Source organism: Neovison vison, chromosome 2, assembly GCF_020171115.1.
Source record: "Neovison vison isolate M4711 chromosome 2, ASM_NN_V1, whole genome shotgun sequence".
Classification (NCBI taxonomy): domain Eukaryota; kingdom Metazoa; phylum Chordata; class Mammalia; order Carnivora; family Mustelidae; genus Neogale; species Neogale vison.
In genome coordinates, this window is record NC_058092.1 from 10,692,200 (window position 1) to 10,713,626 (window position 21,427).

At 55.9% G+C, this 21,427-nt stretch overlaps 1 protein-coding gene across 1 annotated transcript in view; it reads left to right on the top strand.

Annotated features, from left to right (window-relative positions):
* LOC122899476 (kazrin-like) overlaps nucleotides 1-21,427 on the top strand; it is a 106,533-nt gene that overhangs the window by 11,396 nt on the left and 73,710 nt on the right. The window lies entirely within an intron of this gene.

Genomic DNA, 21,427 nt, shown 5'->3' on the forward strand with positions numbered 1-21,427 from the left:
TGGTGTTTGGAACAATCCGCAGCTCCTCTTCCCTCTCTACATGCCAGGCTCTTGGGGTGGGCATCAGGTGTGTCCCTGTGTGGCCGCCTCTCCAAGGTGACTGGGCCTCTGTCTGCAGCCGGCCCTGATGACCTCTGGGGGCAGAACCCCGCCCTCTCGCTGTCCCTGAGCCAGCTCTGCCTTCCGGCTTCCTGGGCTGACGCACTGGTCCTGTTCCCTGGGTTTCTTTTGGAGACTTGCTGTTTGCAGCGTCGATGAACCGGTGTCCTGAGCACTTGTGTGCTCAGAGGGACTCTGCCTCTCCTCCATCCCCCTCATCACCTTAAACATGCCCTCGGAGGTCTGACATCACTTGTGTACAATCAGATGGAAACCATGCAGGGGAACCTGACCCGGGAACTCCTGCTTGGCAGGATTGCCTACGTTCAGCAACCCAAATAAATTGATGCATTAATCACCCCATTTTACAGATGAAGTCCCTGAGGCACGGGGAAATAAAGAAACTCGTCCCAAGCCATAGAGACAGGAGGCTGAGAAATTAAGATTCAGCCAAAGGTCCAGCTGGGGTCCGACTGGAGCCCACAGTAGCCATTACTCTCCTGTCCCCACTGCCGGGCACACTGCAGTGTCCCCTGTCCCCATCCTCCGCTGGGGCATGGCAGCTTCTGAGGTGAGCAGTCACAGAGGGACTTGATCCATTGAAAGGCCAGGCACAACCCTTCTGTCCAGGGCTGCCCGTGGCTGCCTCCCAGGGCTTGGGCTGGTCCCTTATGAAGTGGGAGGTTTGTGGGGCAGCTCAGCAAACTCCAGCCAGAGGCTCTGGTGGGGGGGAACTCTGCACAGGCATCCCGACAGCGGGTTCCCTCCCAGGGCTGCGTGCTTCCTGCTGCTCTTGGCTGTAACATGATCAAGATAACAGGTTACAGGGTATTCAGTGACTTGCCTGTTCACCCTAGGAGGTAGGGAGGTGTGATCGCTGTCATTCAGAGTGGCACCTGAGGCTCAGAGAGATCCATGCTTACTGCTCAAAAACTGTTTGTGAAAAAATTTTGTATTGTTTGCCCTTCTTACTTTCCTACCACCTGCCTAGAGAGTCATGTAGTTGCAGGGCCTGCTGAGTTACAAATAATAGAAACACAACAGAAACAGACTCACAGAGAGGAAAATCAATAGCTCCACGTAACTGAGATAGTCAGAGATAAAGCTAGCTTCAGGCATAGCTGCATCCAGGTGCTCAAATGATGTCATCTCCCAGCTCTCCTTTCATCTGTTTGGGCGTTATCCTTCCTGGCATCAGAAGTGACCCCTCACAAAACTGAGTCACACTTACCTTTCTATGATCCCAGGGCAGAAAGTCTTTCACTGTTAGTATTTCCAGAAATCCCAGGACTGATTATCATTGGCTTAGCTGTAATCATGTGACAGCTCTGAACCAATCACCTGGTCTGGGTCTGCACCCTGTCCTGGAGTTAGTTGGGGTGGGGGTTGTGAGCCCCCAGGGAAACTCCCAAGTTGAATGTTAGCCAGAGGAAATTCAGGGAGGATGGACTGGAAATGGAAGCCCCAAGGCAAATGTGGGAGCTGAGTGCTGTGGGGTGTGAGCTGATTCCTTTAGCAGGTGCATGTCTATGCCCCTTGCTAGGTGTCATGAGGTTGAAAGGAAAGCCTTGGATGCGGACCCTGTCAGTTAAAGATGTTGCAGGTTTTCTTGAGCAGCTACTATGGGCTGGGTCCTCTTCTACACCCATGTGGAGGAGCTGTGTTTTTTCTTCTATTAATCATTCATTCTTTCTCTCTAAGGACCACCTCTCAGCTCCCTTCTCAGTCTCCTAGTCATATGTTATTAGGACCCTTCCTTTTACATCCCTCTGTGTGTACCTCTTTGGTCACACCTGTCCCAGATGGGCTTTTAGAAGGAGCCTGCCTCTGTTGGCTTCCTGAGCAGGGGCCTGGGTGGGGTTGATTTGGGCCTGCATAAATGCATGATGTGATGGTCCCCTTGCCAGTCTCTTGCCGCATCCCCGATGTTGCTGAGCACACTGAGGTCAGTGGCAGCAGCTGGCCTCTGGGCACTCCAGATGGCATCTGGCTTCTCTCAGTCTCTCCACTGGGAGTCAGATTTTCCAGGCTCTGTGTGTAGAGCTTGGCCATCTCCCTGGAAAGCACTGATTGATTCCCTTTAGAGATGGCCTGAAACCATACCCAGCAGACAGATGCTACCTTCTCACAGCAAAGCAGGGAGTGGGCAGCCAGAAGGTAAGAATTTAGAGAAAGGGATGGTTAGCTTGCCTCTGTGCCTATCTTGTTAGAGGGTGCAGGTGCCGATTCCACATTTCCTTGGGTATCTGCCCCATGGAGGAGCATAAGCGAGCTCCCCCACTAACACAAGTACCCAGACTCAGGGCTCTGACTGTAGGGACATCAGAGACATGTACCAAGTGCTCAGGGCTATAATGCCAGACTGCCTGTGTGCAGATGGTTCCAACAGTGCAGACCTTGAGCAAGCTTCTTTAATCTTTCTGAGCCTCAGTTTCTCCATCTGTAAATTGGGGAGGCTATCGCTACCTAGTAGAGGTTTCATGGAGATTAAATGAGATGATTTCTATAGTCTTTAGCATGGACCTTGGCACATAGTAGGTGATCGGTAAACATTGTGTTAGTTTTATACCAGAATGGGTGCTGGAGAGATGCGAGGCTCCCCGGACAGATGCCCCAGGATCAATGATCAGTGGGAGATAACGTTCGTTGGGGCAGGGTAAGCCCCTGTCAGGGGAGAGTTTCTGGAGGCTGTGTCTGCTAGGGCTTTGTTTCCCGACTCGGCGGAGGCAGGTGTCGGGCAGCAGTTTGTCAGAGACTGATAAATTGTGGGTAGCCCCCGTGAGGGGCTCTTGGGGAAGCTGCTTTGTCTTTCTGAGCCTCAGGTTCCTCATCCTGTCGTGGAAATGACGAAATCCACCCTGCACGGCCAGGTATACAGTAGGTACTTAATAAGTAAAGGCACTGCTTTATTAATAAGCCATCTCAAATGGGTTGAAATAAAATGTTTATTAAGCCTGGGCTTGGCATTGGCAGTATTGGAAACATCTTCCCACAGGATCGGATGAGTGCATGTGAGCGTGAATGCCCACCGGGCTCTCTGCCTGTTGGGACATGAGACTCTTGGCCATGACGGAGCTTTGAACTTTGTTGTCTGTGGCATATGGTCAGGTCAGGGCACTGTGCTGAGCAGTGATGATGGGAAGTGCTTGGGGAGCCCGGGCCATGCGGGAACCCCCTGGTGAGAGGGAATGTGAGTTGGCTTTGGGGAAGTCCTGGGTCTTGACCAACACCCCCCCACACCCCACTCTTAGCAGCCTCAGGAATGCCAGGTTCCGGTGACAGTCGCTGAGCCCTGGCCCAGCCCGCATCCTGCAGGGATGCTCTGGTGCTTCAGGTGTGAGAAGGTGCCTCCCGGAAGGAGCCCCAGTCTGAGCAGGGCTTGTGGTGAGGACACGGCAGGCAACCTAGAGAAGTCCAAGACCAGCCATGTGGGGTCCGGACATGAACGCTGGGAGCCTGGGCAGTACCCTCTCCATCCCACCTTCCTCCTCCCTCCACCCAGGGATTCTCCCCAGCTCCCTTCCCTGGCCTTACTCCCCTACCTGGGTTCCATGCTTGCAATCCCGTCAATGCTGGGGAGAGAGAATCTGATTGGTCCCTGCCTGACCAATAGTTCAGCAGACCCTGCATCAGGTGACTTTTCTGGCCCAATCCGCTGCATCTGGGCAGGTGGGCAGGATCCCTGATCTGTGAAGCCACTTCCTTCCACATTGTGTGGGGGTGGGGGGGTGCTGACTTAGAGAATGTGGGGGTAAGGACAACAAACTGACTCATCATGTCCAGCCCTCATAAGCCGAGATGCCTTCCGGGATGGGAAACTCACTCCCTTTCAAGGCAGCCCCTGTAAGTTTTGGTCAGTGGTAAGTGTTTGCCATTATGTGGGGCCCAACAATCAGTATCCTTCCGCTGGCCCGTGTCCTACTGTGTGATGATCTTCCACACTAAATCCACTTTGTTGATGCGAGAACCCCTCTGACATGGGAAGACAGCCGCCGTGGCACAGGATCCCATATACCATCCTGCACCCCAGCTTCATTCCCCCGGCGTCTTTCTTCCCCGTCGGGACAGACCAGATCGTGCTGGGGGTAGGGGGCAGGTGGACACCTTTCACCTTGGTCCACCGAGCTTGCCCAGCCTCACATCTCTCCTTCCAACAGAGGGTTCCCCAAACTGAGCTGTATGTTCCTGGCTCTCCTGATGTTTGTTTAGGAGGACTGCGCAGGAGCCTGAAGACCTCAGTGGTACCCACTGGGAGCAAGGCGGGGAGAGAGGCAGCTAGAGACTCCATGGGATGCCATTAAGACAGGCAGGGCCGGGACAATAGCCTAGGTCAGGGCTGTGCAGTTGGGCCACCATCCTCTCCCCTTCTCTGCAGCCTTCCCGGCACCACTCACCCCCTTGCCGACAGCCCCTAGATCAAAAGGAACCGAAACACATCCAGTGACAAGTTCATGTTCTCCTTTTGTGGTCTGTAAGCAGTGTCTGTGGCCAAATAAACAGCTGCTTGCCAAGAGGTCCTGCGAACATTTTCATGCAGCCAAGAGATTACAAAAAGAGGAAGACAGAGGTGGAGGAGAAAAACAGTACGTTACTTGCAGACCAGTTGACAAAGGAGATTGAGTGTCTGCCTAGAAATGTTTGAATCAGCTGCCTACCTTCTAAGCCAGGCCAGCCCAGGTTAGGAGTCTGGTGTTCCCCCTACATCCCCCAAATTAGCTTTTCGCAGGTGTGCACCCCTAGAAAATGCTCATTTGGAAGGAGATTTACAGCTTTCCCTGGAGATTGGGGGCAGGCACAACTTCCTGGGCAGTCGAGTTATCCTGGGTTAATTTTCATGATTACTGAAAGGACCTTAGCTGAACACTCTTTGGCCTTGCCCGTGGCCATTGCTGGATGCCGTACTGACCTGCCAGAGGACCAGAGGGGTGCTGTCCCCTTGTCCCTCGGCCTCCTGGGTTTGAGCTTCCTAGTCCATAAGCTATCTTATGGCTGAGGAGTAACCAGACCTTGCCTTGGATTTTTTTTTTTTTTTTTTAATTTTCGGTGCATGAAATATCTGCAGCTATGTGCCATCTACCCCTGAAGGAGTGACCTCACTGTCCTGGCTGGTGACCAGCCTATAATTCCAGGGGTCACAGCAGCATGCCTACAGGACATGGGGCTGCTTCTTACTACAAGTCAAATTACAATGCAGACACCTGTTCCTCGTTAGGCCACTGCATTCGGCCTACTTTCTGCTGCTTTGTCCAACCATGGAAGCACAAAATGGCCTGTGTGTTGTGTTGTGTTTTGTTTTACCATCCCCCACCCCGCCGGTTCTGTACACCCCAAGGACGCATGTCTGTTCTTCCTCCTCGAGCAGCCCCCAGTGATCAGACGACTTTAGATGTGTCTGAAAAGAGGTCCCAGCCCAAGGCCTGGACATTCCAGGCTTGGAGTTTGTGGAGTTGGAAGAAGAAAGAGAAAAGATCTAGAAGTTCAGCTCCAGAGAGTAGGGCAGGAGGAGGCTGACTTAGCCTATGATGTAGAGACCAGCAAAAGGCCTTGGGCCCCCTCTACACCGGTCACAGGCAGGCAGGGTCTGTGCTCCGACCGCCATTCATTCTTTGATTCGAGCCGGAAGCAGCCAGAACCAGAATCTGCTCACTGGGTGTCATATCCTCCCCGGGGAGTGGGGGAAGGAAGGGTATGGGGAGGAGAGAATTCAAGGAAAAGCATGTTTGGTCTTGAAAGCATCTCTGGCCAAAGAGAGCACGGTCCTGTGCAGGGGGAATGGGGAGAGGGTGGCCTGACCTAAGGCCTCCTCGCCCTGGCCTTGTGCCCTGGGCTGGCTTTAGCTCACGTGGGCCCGTGAGCACAGGTCAGGGCCATGCTTGGTGGCGGGATCCACAACCTGTGCGTCCTGCCAGGCGGTGCTTCGGGAGGACCTGGAGGGTGGTGGTCTGCAGAGATGTCCTTGTTGGCAGGGTCCTTTGTATTCCTCCAAAGAAAGCAGCCTGGGGTGGGGGTGGGGGGGTTGGTCACCACTGGTGAACATTCTGCCTCGTCTCTTTGTCCTCCTACCTCTTTTAAGAGGAGCTGGACATGGTCACGTGTTCTGTGGGATTGGGTACGGCCGTGTGTGTGTGTGTGTGTGTGTGTGTGTGTGTGTGAGAGAGAGAGAGAGAGCGCGAGCGAGCACGTATGCGACTGTGTGTGGAGGGGTGGGGGGTGGAGAGCCATGGGGTTTTTTTCAATTTACATTTTTCGAATAGTTTTCTCCTCTGCTCTCCCAAGAGGCAGCACGCAGAGTGGAATCAGCATTTGACCTTTGCGAAATGTTGGTGGAGTGGGCCAGACAGCCTGAGGGGGGGGAGGGGCCCAGGAAGGGAGCAGTTGGGGGGTGGGGGGGGGTGCTTGGTGGCAAGCTGGCCACAGCTCAAAGCCCGGGTTCAAGTTACATCTCTTTCTTTTTCAGTTCATACACAAGACAGTGGGGGTGGTGGGTGGCAAGAGAGAGAGGGGCTTCCCGGGTCTGGGCCTTCGAGATCAGGATCTTGTGGGCCACTCAGCCTGGCAGCTCTGGAGACCTGTCCGTGGAGAATGTTCTAGCAGGAGGCTCGGGCCAGGAGTATCCAGGAGAAGCTGCCAGGCTTCTAGGCTGCCAGGCTGCCAGGCTGCCAGGCAGGGGCTGGTCTCAGAACCAGAAGGCAGTGGCTCCCAGGAGGGGGAGGGAACCAGCAGGCATGTTTCATTTGGCCTGTGCCAAGCAGTTCTTTGGTGTGTAGTCCCTGTACGAGGATAGTCACTCATTTCACCCTCATAACGTTTTATAAGTTGGGTTCTGCTGTTGTCCCATTTTACAGATGAGGGAACTGAGGCACGGGAAAGTTCTGGGGGTGCTGGGACTCCAACCCAGACTGCCTCACCCCTGTGATGTTTCTAGCCACTTAGACCGGCAGTCGAGGTGCTCAGCTAGCATTTGTCAAAACCGAAAGGCAGGTTTCATGCAGGTTCTGTGTGGGGTCGAGTTTGCCTGTGGGGGAGGCAGTTTTGTTCACAGATGCGTCAGGAGCACATAAGGTACTCAAGGTTGTTCTCCCCCCAAAATAGCCCACATTTTTCTGCCTTGATTATGTGCTTGGGTTGCAGCTCATACTGCTGAAACCCCCCAAGTGAAGCGGGGGTGTTTTTCTTTTTCTTTTTCTTTTTCTTTAAGATTTTATCCATTTATTTGACAGATAGAGATCACAAGTAGGCAGAGAGGCAGGCAGAGAGAGAGGAGGAAGCAGGCTCCCTGAGCAGAGAGCCTGATAAGGGGCTTGATCCCAGAACCCTGAGATCATGACTTGAGCCGAAGGCAGAGGCTTAACCCACTGAGCCACCCAGGTGCCCCCGGGGGTGTTTTTCTAATCAAGTTTGTTCACTTTTAGTCCTGAAGGTTGTAGCCTGATGGGAAGGTTGTAGCCTGATGGTTGTGGGGTGCCCTATTGATCCCCTGCTTTGATGTCTAGGAATCCATTACCACAAAGGCCTCTGGGGCCAGGATGGACTACTCTGGCTCGTGGGTCCCCTCAGCCCTTAAATAGATGGCGGGGCTGGGGAGGAGGCTAGGAGGGCAGGAATGGACAGAGCAGCCCAGAGAGGTAAGGCCGCACCTGCGAGTCTGCACGGGGCGGGGCGGGGGGTCTGAAGGAGGCGAGCAGCCGGGCCCAGGCAGGGCTCGCGTACCCCAGACTCCGGGTGAACTGGCTGAGGCGAGGAGCTCTTCCTGGGGCCTCGGCTGTACCGCCCTGAACGAGGACAATAAAACCCACCACTGTCATATTCCCAGGAGGTTAGGATGAAAAACATAGCAGAAGTGAGAGCACTTTTGAAGAAAAAGTTAAAAAGTGCCATGTTCCGCTCGGCAGCATCAGGCCAAAGCACAGCCTCCTTTGTGCGAAAGACGCCATTCCGTTCCGGGCCAGGCAGGCCTCCTCTGGCCTCTCTGGTTCGTGTGCCTTGCTTTTGAGTTGTACGTGTCAGGATTTGGGATCGGGGGGCTCTGTGGCAATCGAAGCCCTACTGGATGGGGAAGCCAGGGGACCCGGTGACTGTGGTCCACCAATTCCTCGGTCTGGGCCCTGGGACAGGTCCTTTGTGCTTTAGTGCCCTCCTCCGGAAAGGGGTATCTGCCACCCTCTGAGGTTGCTTGCGGCGGGGGGGTTGCACTGGACCTGTGCCCGGCCCGGAGAGCCCCCCACACCCCCCACCGGTCTCTGGCATGCGGAGCCCTGGGCCCGGACTGCCAGCAGCAGGTTGTTGAAATCCAGCCATGCTGGAGACCACGTAGGAGGGGCTCCTGTGAACCAGTCCCTGGTGGGATAGGCCTGCTCTTTCTCAGTCCAGGGTAATTTTGCAATTAACTCGATTGGCTAGAAACGGGGGCGCCCTTGGAGTGTGGGAAAATGTCCCAGGCCGGAAGGGCCCTCCCCTCTGCCCCCCAGCTTGCCCGGGGCTTGGCTTCCAGAGGGAGGATCCAATTTCACATTAGGACACCAGGATGTGCTCCCAGTGCCCCTCTGAGAAATCCCAGATGGCGCCTTCTAGAAGGCCCAGTGGGCTCCATGCTGGCGGCCGGCCTGCCCCCCTCCCTCCCCACCACCAGCGGGCTCCCGGACCGGGGCTCCAGCATGAGAGCAGCAAACGGTGCTCGTTACTGACTTTATTGCGGAACAATTTAGAAAGGCGGCCCTCCCAGTTTTCATAAGTGAAACATTTAAAGTATGCAGAGCATATTTTATTTCTTCCTGGAGCAGCTGCTCCGTTGGGCTGGAGAATAATCAGGAACGCGTTCCACGGTGCTGCCCTGCTGTGCTCGTAGGTTCCATGGCCTCCAGCCCCTCCTGCCAAGTGATGGGCGGGGAGGGCTCCTGGGGGAGGTGGGGAAGGGGTGGTTGGAGCCCAAGATGCCCTCTCCCTTGTCTTCCTTTCCACCCCCCTCCACGGGGCCAACCATCCTCCGTGATGGGATCAGAGCGGCCCGCCAACGTGTGTGCAGTGCCGGGCCCCTCCTTGGAGCTTTTTATCTCTTACTCCTAGAACGGCACAGGGTACTATTATTTATCTGTTCCGCACATGAGAACAGAGGAGTGACCTGCAGGCCAAACAGCTGCAAAAGGACAGAGCCAGGATTCGATCCAGCATCTGGTCCCAGGACCGCTGCTCTCAACTGTCCTGGCCACCCGTTCACGGGTGAGGAACTTGAGGGGCACAGAGGTCACACCATGCACAGCAGGAACTGCCCGTCTTCGGTCGCCTTCTGAGGCCACCTTTGAGACGGGGAGTCCTCCCGGTTTACCCCCTGTTTCAGACCACCGACTGGACTTGGTTTAAAATCTCCTGAAAGCCCAGATCTGTTTGCAGTGTGGATCTGAAAATGCAGGGATTTCAGACCCTCTACCCGTGTGTGGTGGTGGCGTTTAGGAGAGCCATTGGCTGGGCCCTGGTCGCCCACTTCTCTTCTCTGCATAATTGTTTACATGTGTGGGGGCCTCCGGCATGCCTTCCGCATTTCCATGCGTTTAACCCCTGAGTGGATGTCTGAGACTGACTGAGCAGAATGTTCTGGCCAAAGTGTGTTTCCAGTTTGGTTTCCAGGTCATACTAGCCAGGGGCCTAGCAGTCAAGGTTGTGAATTCCAGACACCTTCCTCTGGGCCTCAGTTTGACTGTGTATAAAATTGAGAGAAAATTGTTTTTCTTCCCCCTGTCTTAGGAAGGTAGCTCTCCCACTAGGAGCTAGACTCAGGAGAGCCCACTCCCCGACCAGTAGGACGGGCAGCTTCTGTCTACGCTGTACATGCTGGTAATGGGTGGAGAAGGAAACTGAGAGGCAGGTGTTTTGCTGCTGACTCAGACTTGGGTGGGAAAGAAAGCCAGAGCTGGGCTGTCCCCTGCGGTGGCAAGACCTCGGTCAAGTTGATTCCTCCCGATTTGCAGTGAGCTTTGTGCTGGCTGCATGGACGGACTGTGTCCCGAGTTGGTGGGTGTAACCAGTACCACGCCCTCTCCTTTATGTTTTGGTCATTTTTTTACCCTGGAGGTGATGAAGGGGGAGGAGGGCTGAGAGGGGAGAGTCACGCATGGTGAGGTGGGGAGGGAAAAAGGCCTTGCCGACGGTTGCTATCCTCTTCTGGATACATTCCTTTAGGACCCAGGAGCCAAGAATGGGGGACCCAGACATTTTACCAAAATTCAAAGTAAGGCATCATTCATTCTCTGTACCCATTTGTCAGGCTCTTTGTTCTGGCATGTAGCCCGAGAAACTCATACAGCACGGCATTTGGGCTGGGAGCCTAGTCCCATAGTTAAGAACATGAGCTTTGCAGTCATTCAGATTTCCGAGCTGGGATCCAGCTGTGCACCTGAACCAGCTCTGTGACCTTGGACAAGCCCGTTCACGTGTCCTGGCCTCTGTCTCTCCCTGTGCAAAATGGGGAGCATGCTAGCACTGCTCCCACGGGCTTGGCAAGAGCATTTGGTGGGCTGAGGCTTAGGGCCAGGCTCATAAGTCAGCACCCGAACGGGAGCTGGAACCCTCAGGCGAAGGGAGGAGACCCAGTGGCTGTGGGGTTGGTGCTCACGGACCCCTCCGGATTGGATAAAAGGAAAAAGGCTGATTTGGGCAGGAAATGGCCTTGAGGGAGACCTTGAAAATGTGTGCCTTCCAGGGTTCAAGCCAGAGGGACTGTTCACTGCGGAGGTCAGCTTGGCTTGAAGTACCCATGGGGATAGGTGCTCACCGGTTTTGTGCAGGTGAACTCCAGTACCCAGTCTGCCCGTCCAGTTCCTGAAAGAGCTTGGAGTGCCCATCCTATGGCAGATGACCTTTAAGTTTGTGGGGATGCTGGGTGCCCTGAAAACGATCTCTCTCAAAAGCAATTTACTAGAATTCTTTTCCAGTTAGAAGGGATAGAAAACACAACTCAGATTGGTTTAAAAATGTATTTGCTCACATCCAGGGATATATTCTCACTTCAGGTGGGGTGTGGTCTAGGACATGTATGTTATCTGAATCCAGTCCTGATCTCGTTGGACTCCCTCTCCCTGCTGAGACAGCTGCCCGCATCCTTGGGCTCCTTCCTCCCGTGCTCATCATTGAGGAGGGATGCATAGGCCAGACACCGACTGTGATTGGACGGCTTGGGTCATGTACCCTCCCCAGAGCCAATCACACTGGCCGGGATGATTCAGGGCTCTCACTGGCCATACTGGGTCCCATTTTCAGGCCGGAACCACAGACCCTAAGACTGGCTTTCCAAAGGGAAATGGGAATGTTGTGTCAAAAAGATGGGAGCCGGGGCGGGGGGCGGGGGTGAGGAACAGGAGCCGGGCTTGGATGTTAGCAGAACGGAAATGTCTGCGGCCCAATCCAGGAGGGGATCACGAGGAATTTGGAAAACGCAGGATGAGCCCGCATTCCAGAGGAAGTGGTGACTTTGTAGCTGAGCTTGACAAGCGTGCTAAGATTCCTTCTTGCACCAGAGGGTATCCCTGGGCAGCTGCGGTCAACCCACCAGGGACAGTGGCCCAGCCCTGGGGCAAGGCCGGCCCTTCTCTCGCCCCTCCCGCCCAGCAAGCAGCTAGCAGCAGGCTCCTGGAGGCCACCAAGGAGACCTGGGCACCGGGCTTTGGGACTGAGCAGTCATTGCTGCCACTGCTCATCAGGGACTTTGGCCACCCAGGTGACAGGAGAATGCCTGCCTCTCTCACTCCTAGCCCGATGGTGTACTTGGAGGCTCACATCCCTCGAACAGCTAGAATCACTTGCTGAATGATTTTTGCGGATCTCGGAGGACCACGAGGTTCCTGCTGACTGTCAGTGCTCCAATAGCATCAAGCCACAGGCTGAGAGAGGCCTTCTGGACACAGGAGGTGAGGACCTCACATGGCGAATTCTAGATCAGGCCAGGCTGTCTTCAAGGAGCACGTTCTGCAGTGCCGGGCTCGTGCCAAGTGCTGCCCGAGAATGAGGCAACTGTGTGTGGGAGGTCTGCGATCCCTGCCCCTCCCTGGGGTGTCCCTGCTTCTGAGCCTGTGACCCGGTCCCCTTCACCGGTGCCTGGCACACAGTCATTGCTGAGTCAGTGCTTAGTGAGAGGGGATGAGAGGCTGCAGACCACCCCCCCCCCGCCAGTCCCTGGAGAGAATCGGATTTCTGAGATAGGGAGCACTCCCGTGGGAACCGCAGGCCCGTGGGCAGCAAGGCCAGGCGGAAGGAGTAGCTTCGCATTCGGGGGTCCGAGGAGAGTCTGGCTAGAAGGTTGTTTATGGGCCAGCAGCAGCCCTGAACACCCCCTACGGGTCAGATTAAACAGTACCTTAAGGAAAAAACAATTACTGTGAAATATGAGAGGAAGACAAAAGCTGTGTCACCTGGAAGCCTGCGGTGCCCCCCTCCCCCCACCTGTATTTGGGAGTGCCAGGCCCCGGCACAGCCTGGGGAGTAATACTGGGGCGAAGTGAGTGGCCGGGTGAGATTTGAGAATCTCATCGTATCTGGCAAGCGCCGTCTTGTGTCCCCAACACCCCCAAGGCTTGACGTATGACAAAGGCCCAGAGAACACAGATGTCTCCAGCAAACCGTAGTCCCAGCTCTTGCCTGCCCACCGCTGGGCCTGCTTCTGGCTCAGCGGGTCTGTCTCCACCAGCAAGGGGGACTGAGGGAGGGACAGGGGAGTCTGCATGGTGAACGGGGACAGAAGTCCTGCAAGAGGGCTGTTGACAGTGCCTAAGGCAGGGACCAGGCAGGGAGGGAGCCTGGGCTGAGGCCTAGGATGATGCCGTCAAGGCTCTCCTCACCAGTCCCAGAGGCCCCGGGGTGGGGGGCACCAGAGGCACGGCCCTGAGGCCGCCCTGCCCAGGCCATTGCTCTTCCAGGATTTCTCTCTCCAAAGGCAAACCGTAACATTCAAGACCAACGGGCCAGGTTTCCCTGTTTCAGTCTGGTCGTTTGCAGAGCTTTAAGGACCCTTTGGGGTTGGGTCTGGAACCGAGGGTCACATTGCTGTTTCCGCCACCGTCGCCTGCTGCCCTGGGCTGTCTGAATCCGGGGCTTCTGGCCCCACTCGGAAGTGGGTCAGCTTCACCCAGAGGCTGGGGCTCTGCAGTCTTGGGCCTTTCAGGGTGGGGACAGGATGCAGATAGTGGTCACTACCCAGGAGGACTAGAGGGCCAGGACAACTAGAAAACATCAGGCTTGTGCCTTCCGGGTCGGGGGTGGGGGGGGGGCAGGGGTAGTTTGTAGCCTGAGCCCGCAGGAGAACAGGTGTCAAAGAACTCAGTGGCCAGAAGCGAAGGCTCTGCAGCCCGACCACCTGGGTTCAACTACACGTTCTCTCTCCTCTCTGGGCCTCAGTTTCTGTGAAATGGGTACACCCCCCCAGGGTTGTTGTGAGGATTGAAAATTAGTGTGTATGAAGACTTGGAACCTTCCTGGCATGTATGAGCAGCTCAAAAAGGCATCTGTTCTCACCGTGATGATGCTGGTGAGGGAATTCCAGAAGGGAGGGAAGATAAGCCCTGCAGCTGGACACACTAGAACCTTCCTTGCCCTCCGCTTCCCCCAGCAGAAAGGCAGGAACACAGAGGAGGTGTGCTTGGATTGTTGGTGAAGACCCCCGTCCCTGCCGCCCTGGGCGGTGGGCTTTGCCTTTCCAGGATTCCCCTCTGTCATGGCTCCCAGCTTCTTCGGACGCATTTGTGCACTTGGTCCTATTACTTTGCAGCCTTAGGCCTGAGAGTGATCGGCCCATAGGAATCCTGATAGCTGTCCGGTTTTTACTCCTCTAGGGGCAGTCCTATTGCTAGTTTTTAGAATAAGCCCCACCCTAACAAAAAGAAGTGGCAGCCCCAGGCCCAGGAGGGACTAAGCATTCACAGCCTGACGGGCGCTGCTGGGCAGTCCCAGGGCACGTGGCTTCAGAGCCCACCGACCTGGGCCCGACCCCATGCCCCCCGAGAGTGTCCGATTCTAAGTGGGGTGCTGCGAGCAGCCAGGGAGATGCAGCCTGTAATCCAGCGTGTGGCGCCCAGCACAAAGCCGGTGCTCAGAAGACGGCACCGCCGTCAGCCATTGTCTCTGTGAGCAAGCAAGGGTGTTTGGACCAGAAGGGAGTTGTGGGGTGCTCCGCTTCTGTCATCCGGAAGCGACCTCTGCTTGGCCAGAGGCAGTGTGGGGGAGTTCTCCTGCATTTGACTTCTCCCACAGGGAGTAGCTTGAGGGAGCGCCCTGGCATTTCCTGGGACACAGGCCTCACGGCAGGGGAGAGAGGTCAGCACAGAGCTTTCCAGATCAGCAGGGTTTGGACCCCTGCTCCCCTTTGTTGAGGCCAGGGGACTGGGGTGGGGGAGTCTCTATCTGGGCGTGGGGGCGGGGACTATAAAAATGAATTTTTAGTGCAAAATCCAAACTATGTTACTGCTGTATTTGGATTTTTTTCCCTTGAGGCATAATTTACATACAGTGAAACACACAGGTGTTACGTGTACAGTTTGATTTTGGCGAGTTTTGACAGGCACGGGCTTGGCTGCTTAGCAAGGTGTCCCCCTGGGGGCCACCAGGGACAGCCCCTTCCAGGCTGGACTCACTTCACGCAGCTCAGCCTCCACCCAGAGCCCCTGCCCTCTTCCACCTTCCCTCATGCCCTGGCCAGGGACTCGGTCTTCTCTGTCATCTAATCTGCCGTCCTAGGATGAGGGGCCCTTGGGCCAGGCCTCAGCAGTTATCCAGGCCAAGACCTTCCTTCGGGACGTCAGAAAAGTTTGCCCTCTTCTGTAAGAATGATCGTGACAAGCTACATATGACCCCCATTTAGAACCTTCCGGAATGTTTCCACTTAGATGATTGCTTTGTTTAATGTTTACCACAGGCCCGGGAGCCTGGTCTTGGCTCCATTTTTCAGATAAGCTCAGAAGTCACTTATTCATAGGTCAAAAAGCTGGGAAGTGGGGGAGCCAGGACTAAGCCCAGGCTGGGTGACCCCAGACCTGCCCATCCTACCTCTGCCTCGGCCCTGTGCTTAGCACCTTTATTCCGAGAGTCCAGCACCCGGCTAGGTGCTGGATGCCGGGTGTGAGCAGAACAGAGCCCCTGCTCTTGTGAAAACGAACAGGCCAGCTCCGCGTCCATGTCCTTCTCCGGGGGCTGCATGGGGACCGGTCCCCTAGTGTGGGGCAGGAGCACCGTGCGCAGAATGGCTGGGTCACTGTCACCCAACTCCACCACGGGAAGTAAGAGCAAGCTGGAGGGCACACCTGTCTCCACTGTCATCCGCCGAGGCGAGTCAGCGTGGGCCCTGGGCTTGCACTCGGTCACCCACGGACTTTGCCACCTTGCCCTGCAAGGTAGGACAGTGTAGGAGTTCCCACAGTGTGGGTGCTGGAGCTAGACCACCCAGACCAAACTCTGGCTCTGCTCTTGACTCTGCGTGACCCTAGCCAGATCACCGAATTCCTGGGCCTCAGCTTCCCCATCTGTAAAATGGGACAATGCTAACAGGACCTATTTCATCAGGTATGGTGAAGAGTAAACTAGTTAAGCCAGTGTTAGATACAACAGAGCCTGAAACAAGGAGCGTTAGGAAAGGAGTAGTGGCCGCCATCATACATAGTAACTATCGTGCTATTTTTTACTTAGACTTTTGACTCCGACTCTGGAAGGCTCAGCAACGTGTAGCTCACTGGGAGTCCTTGCTGGTGCTTGCTCCTGAGTAGCCGTGTTCAGGCCATTCTGGGGTATGCCCTCCAGTCACAGAAAATAACTTCTTTTCTCCTTCTTCTCCTGCCCCTTGCCCTTGTGAGCTCACAAAAATTAAGCCTGGAAGAGGCTTGTCACACCTGAGGGCCCTTCCCCAGGGCCAGGAGCTGCCACCTCCCTTCTGCGCTGTGTGGATTCCTCTACATCCCTCCCCGCTCCCCGGATGCCACAGCTGAGGAGCCCTTAGCAGCTGCCTGAGCTCAGACTCAGCCTGTCCTGTGGGCTACATTGGTTTGGTTCTGGTGATGTGGGAAATCAGCAGGGAAATCAGAGGCTCTCCTACCCCAGGCAGCCCTGCCCAGCTGGTGCTGCTCTAGGTCTCTATGCAGGGGCAGGTCTGGGCTGTGCTGTCCAGGCTCCTTGGTCCGTTCTCCCCTCTTGGATTGGTTTGGCTCCGTGCACATCGCCTCCTTGTTACAAAGTAGCCGCTGCAGCTCCAGCTGTAAGTCCACTTTCCAGGCAAGAAAGCAGAGAAGGGGCAAAGCCCTTTTTTCTTAACGAACAGTCCACCTGAGGGGCTTTCTCCTACATCTTGTCCACCAGAATTGGGTCACCTGGACAGTCCTAGCTGCAAGGGAGGCTGAGAAATGTTTGCTGTTTTATACAAAAGGAAGTGTGCTAGACAGAGAAGAGCAGAGTCTGGCTCCCTTTGCCACCTTTGAGTGGGTATGCCCCCTCCAGAGCAGCACCCTGGTAACGGTGGCTTCCCCTGGGGCAGGAGAGCCGCTGTTTCCCAGGCAACGTTTACTTCCAGCTTCCTTGGCCCCGAGAGCTCTGTCAAGTCTGTGGCATTTCTAGTACCAGCCCCTTTTATTACTAACCCGCCTCCCTGCCCCAAGGTTCAAGGGCAGTGGGGTTGCCCAGCATCGGCAGAAGGGTACACAGTTATCTTCCCTTTATCCCCACTCCGTAGGCAAGGGTCAGGGTGGTTTCTCCAGAAATGGTGGCTCCTTCCTAGCCACTCTCTGGCCATGGGCAAAAGGCTCCTTATGTCGGGGTGCCTGTGGGCCTGTGCTCTACCGGGTGCTTAGTAAATACCACTTCTCTGCTTTTCTTTCTGTGTCCTGTGCCCTGCAGACCAGCACTGAGCAGAACTCCGTGCAGTGCGGGGGAGTGGTCTCTGTGTGCAGTGTCCAACACTGGCCACTGGCTATCCACAGGCATTTGAGACATGGCCATTATAACTGAGGAACTCAGATGTTCATTTTAGTTAATTTACACTGACATAGCCACCGGTGACCAGCCGCTGCCTTCCTGAGCAGCGCAGCAGATGTAGGCTAGAGTAGGGACCCCCTGCTCCCATCCATGGAGGAAATGGACAATCAGTAGCAATTGTCCAGATTCGTGAAGCGTAGAAAGACCCAGAGAGGAATACCGACTTGCCTAAGGTCACACAGCACTGTAGCAGTTCCCCTGAGGCACAAGCCCAGATCTTACAACTTCAGCTTCCTCGCTGTTTCTGAGCAATGTGGCCAGTCCCCTCTGCACAGAGGGGAAGGGGAGTTGTGGCTCCGGTGGCCCACACACACGATGCCCACTGCCGAGCCTGTCTTTACATTACACATCTGTCTCCTTTATTCTGTTCACCCCCATTTTACAGGTGAGGCCTCTGAGGCCCAGAGAGGGGACGTGCCGGCCCACGGTCCCAGAGCCCATAAATGGGCTGCAGTCTTGTGAGTCTTTCTGGGATTGCCGTCCCAGGGTTGTCCCGCATCTCTGCCTCTGGAAGAATCCACAGTGTGCAAGATCTGAGATTGCACACCCAGCCAGGGCAGGTGCAGTTAGTAAGCTCCGACAAGCCTCTCTCTCTCCATGAAGTTGTTTTTCCAGCCTGGTCTCCTAAGACTTGGCTCCTGCAGGTGCTTCACCTCCAGCCCCGCCCTCCTGCTGCTTCAGGGCCGGGGCGGGGCCCAGGTGTCAGGTGCACCTGTTAGAAAGGTGAGCCCAGGAAAAATCCACCTTTGCCACTGTTGGCCAAGGACAGGGGCACCCGGCCCCCTCTTGCATTCTGCTCTCATCTCAGGGCAGGGGTCCAGGGGAGGCTGGGCCAGACCGATCTTTCCCTTGACCACCTTCCTCCTCTGAGGTGCTCTGGCAAAGAAAGCCCTTGCTCGTGACTGTCCCGTGTCATGGTGCCAGAATTCCCCGTGGGATGGGAGTAGCGTTGCTAGGCGAAACACAGCACGCCCAGCTGCATTTGAATTTCAGATAAGCACCGAATACATTTTTAGTTTATGTCCCATGTCATATCTAGGCCATGCTTATCCTAAAGAGTGTTTGTTTATCTGAAATTCAGATTTAGCGGTGCATGGCGGGGGGCTTTGCTATTTGCTTCCCCCACCCCAAGTCCAGTAACCCCCAGCCGGCGGCATTATCCCCGTGTAGCATGTTTGATACCGGACACCCAGAGGGACACGGGGCTCACTCACCGTCAGAGTCGGTCCCTGGCCGGGACTGCATTCAAAGCCAGACGACTTGAAATTCTCTGCCACCTGCATAGACATAGTAGTCAACCTTACTGGTGCCCTCGGGGCCGTGTAAGGAAGCCCAGAATTCACATCCCTAAACAAACAAACAAACAAATACAAACAGACTCGTCTCCGGCTGTACCGTAAGGTAAATGTAAATGAGGGCATGTGAGCAGTTACTCATACCTTCTTGTGAGCTAGACTTTTGGTGACAGTTGAGTGGGGACAGACCCGAGGGAGAACTGATGGAAGAGAGCAGATTGTCCATTCTGGCTCGTAACAAAAACGCGACGGACTGAGTGGCTCCTAAACAACAGACACGTGTTCCTCAAAGTTCTGGAGGCTGAAAGTCTGAGATCTGGACTGGCTGATTTCGTGTCTGGTGAGGACCCTCTTCCTGGTTTCTAGACAGCTATCTTTTTGCTGTGTCTTCAAGTGGTAGAAGGGACGAGGAAGCTCTCTGGGGTCTCTTTTATCAGGACGCTAATCCCACTCGTGAAGGCGCCACACTCATGACCTCATCACCTCCCACAGGCTGCACCTGCCAATACCATCCCACATTAGGGTTCCCCATGAATTCTGAGGGGACGCAAACATCCAGTCTGTGGCAGGGAGCAAGGATGACAACTGCAGAGTCTTCAGTACCGCTGAAGAAGCTATGCAGAGCTGGGGTCATAGAGAGGTGGTCAGGGTTAAGACCTTTTATAATCCGACCCTGGCCTATCTCTCCAGGTTTCCTTATCTCGTACCCATTCACTCCCTCCATCCGTTCATCTGGCTTTCTAGCCTCCTCGTCTTGGCTGCTGCTTTTGTCTGCTTACCACCCCGTGCGTCTTCCAAGGCCCATTTCAAATGTCCTTGTTCCCCCAAGCCCATGCAGTGCTGTCTGTGTTATGCTTACTTGTATGTGCTGCTTCTACTCCCTGGAGACTTCTTAAGGCCAAGGGTGCTCCTTTCTCCCTTCTGGACACCATACACTGGACCTGCAGTGTAGGCAGCCTGCATATGTTTGACTGGAATGAGGGGGGCGAGCGCCCACAGTCGACCTCCTGTGCTCCAGTTTTGCTGAGAGACTGGGGGAGTTTGCAGCCCATTCCTGAGCCCCTCGATGTCCAAGCAGCCAGGCACTCCCTTGCAGATGGCCCGCCTTCCCAGGGTGTGGCTTTGGGGTCCTTAGGCCTGTGTTCACGGTGGGGTCTGGGAGTGTGCCAGCCCGAGGATGGGACCCGTCTATGACATTCACCCAAGGATCCCCAGTGCCTGGACGGCTGTCTCCCATAGGGCAGATGCCCATGAACTCTTATTGGCTGGAGAGATGGCTTGTGGGGGTCCATATGTCATCACACCCTGTTCAGGGCACCTCAGACCCCGCAGCAAGCAGGACGGGACAGTGTAACCAGGCCTGCTTGCGGGAAGGGGGTGCCTGCTGGGCCCAGGGACGGGATAAACCAGTGGGCCTCCCACAGTGATAAGGATTTTGCTCAGGTTGTCGGGTGGGGACGGATTTAGGTCTCTGGACAGGGTGGTAGCTGGGCTGGGACCAACCTACAGGAAGGGACCTGCGAGGAGGGAGGAAGCTCTCCTGGTGGCCCAGAGCCAGACGGCGTCTACACTTTCGGGGCTGAGGGGTGGCCTGCGGGAGGGAGGTCGGCGGGGGCGGGCGGGGCTGCGGGTGGCGGCTCTGGGCTGCGGTCCGGGAGGGTTGAGGGTTTCGGTGGGGAGTGAGGTGTTGAGGTTTTGCATTTCAGGCGGGCCCTCAGGCTCCTGGGGGGAGGCTGAGGCGGGTGAGGGAGGGCAGGGACGCCTCCGCCCCTCGCACACAGGGCAGCTGAACCCGGGAGGCCTCAGAGAAGGTGATGAGACACAGGGACAAGGGACCGGTCAAAATCAGAGGTACCTGTTGGCAAGGCCACTGGCGGTGGAGGGACCGCAAGTCCTTGAGGCCTTCACTCTGCTTCCCCTTGGTCTGCCCCGCGCCCTGGAGGGGACTCGGCCTTGCTCGCCCTGAGGAGTGCAGGGCAGGGTGCCTGCGAGCTGAGAGAGGGCAAGCGTCCTGGGAAACGGGGGCCACCACCTCAGCGGTACTGAGCACTTCCTGTGTACCTTGAGGACATCCTGGACCAGGCCTGTCTGCAGGGGGGTTGCCTCCCGTGTCTCGTTGGAACCTCACAGTCCGATGAGGGTTAGACCCATTTGGGGACATTTGAGGCTCGAAAGGGAAAGGACTGGTTCGTGGCTCCATGCCTGGTCCCTGAGGGAACCAAACTAGAGACCCAGTGTCTTTACAGCCGTGGCCCCCACAGGCAAGGACTGCACCCCAGCTCCCACGGCAGGATGAGACGTGGCGGTGAGAGAAGGCCCGTCTGAGGAGGAGGCTGGGATAAAGAGCCCAACGAGGAAGCAGCCACAGGAAGAACAAGGAAAGGGTGTTTGAGATGGAGATCACTGCAGGGGCAGAGGCCCTGAGGCCGGAAAGAGCTTGGCATGTTGCAAAGAGAGAGACCAATATGGCGGGAGGGAGAGCAATGCATGAGGTCGGCAATGAGGGAGAGGCCGTGTTGTTGACGGCCTGCTTCAGTGAATAATTCAGAGCCTCCTTCAGCCGATGAGGTGAGCGTCGTGACCGTGAGTCTGCTCTGTAAAGGGTCTGGCAGAGGCCACCTGTCTGAGACCTAATGAGGCTGCTGACCCCCAACTCCAGCACCTTCCACAGCGCGATGTCTGTTGTGGCTCAGGTGAGCAGACCTGGGTGCCGGTGTATCAGCTGACCTGCAGGACTGAGCTGGCCTGGAGACTCCTGGGGCCGGCGATGGCACACCTTCTGGTACCTTCTCAAGGCCCCTGGGCCCTCGTGAATGGAGGGTTGGGTGCAAGTGGTGTGCACACCCCTTTCGACACACGGTGTCACCGTCGCTACTGCTCACCTGACGCCATTCTCCTGCGTGTTCGGGTGTGGCTGCCCACGTCTGTGTGCGGTGCGGGGTTCCTCAAGGCTCTGCATTCTGTGACATGTGTCAGGTGTGCCTTTTGGGGACCGTTTCCTGAGTGTCAGACTGGGAGCTCAGGCTCTGCAGTTGGCC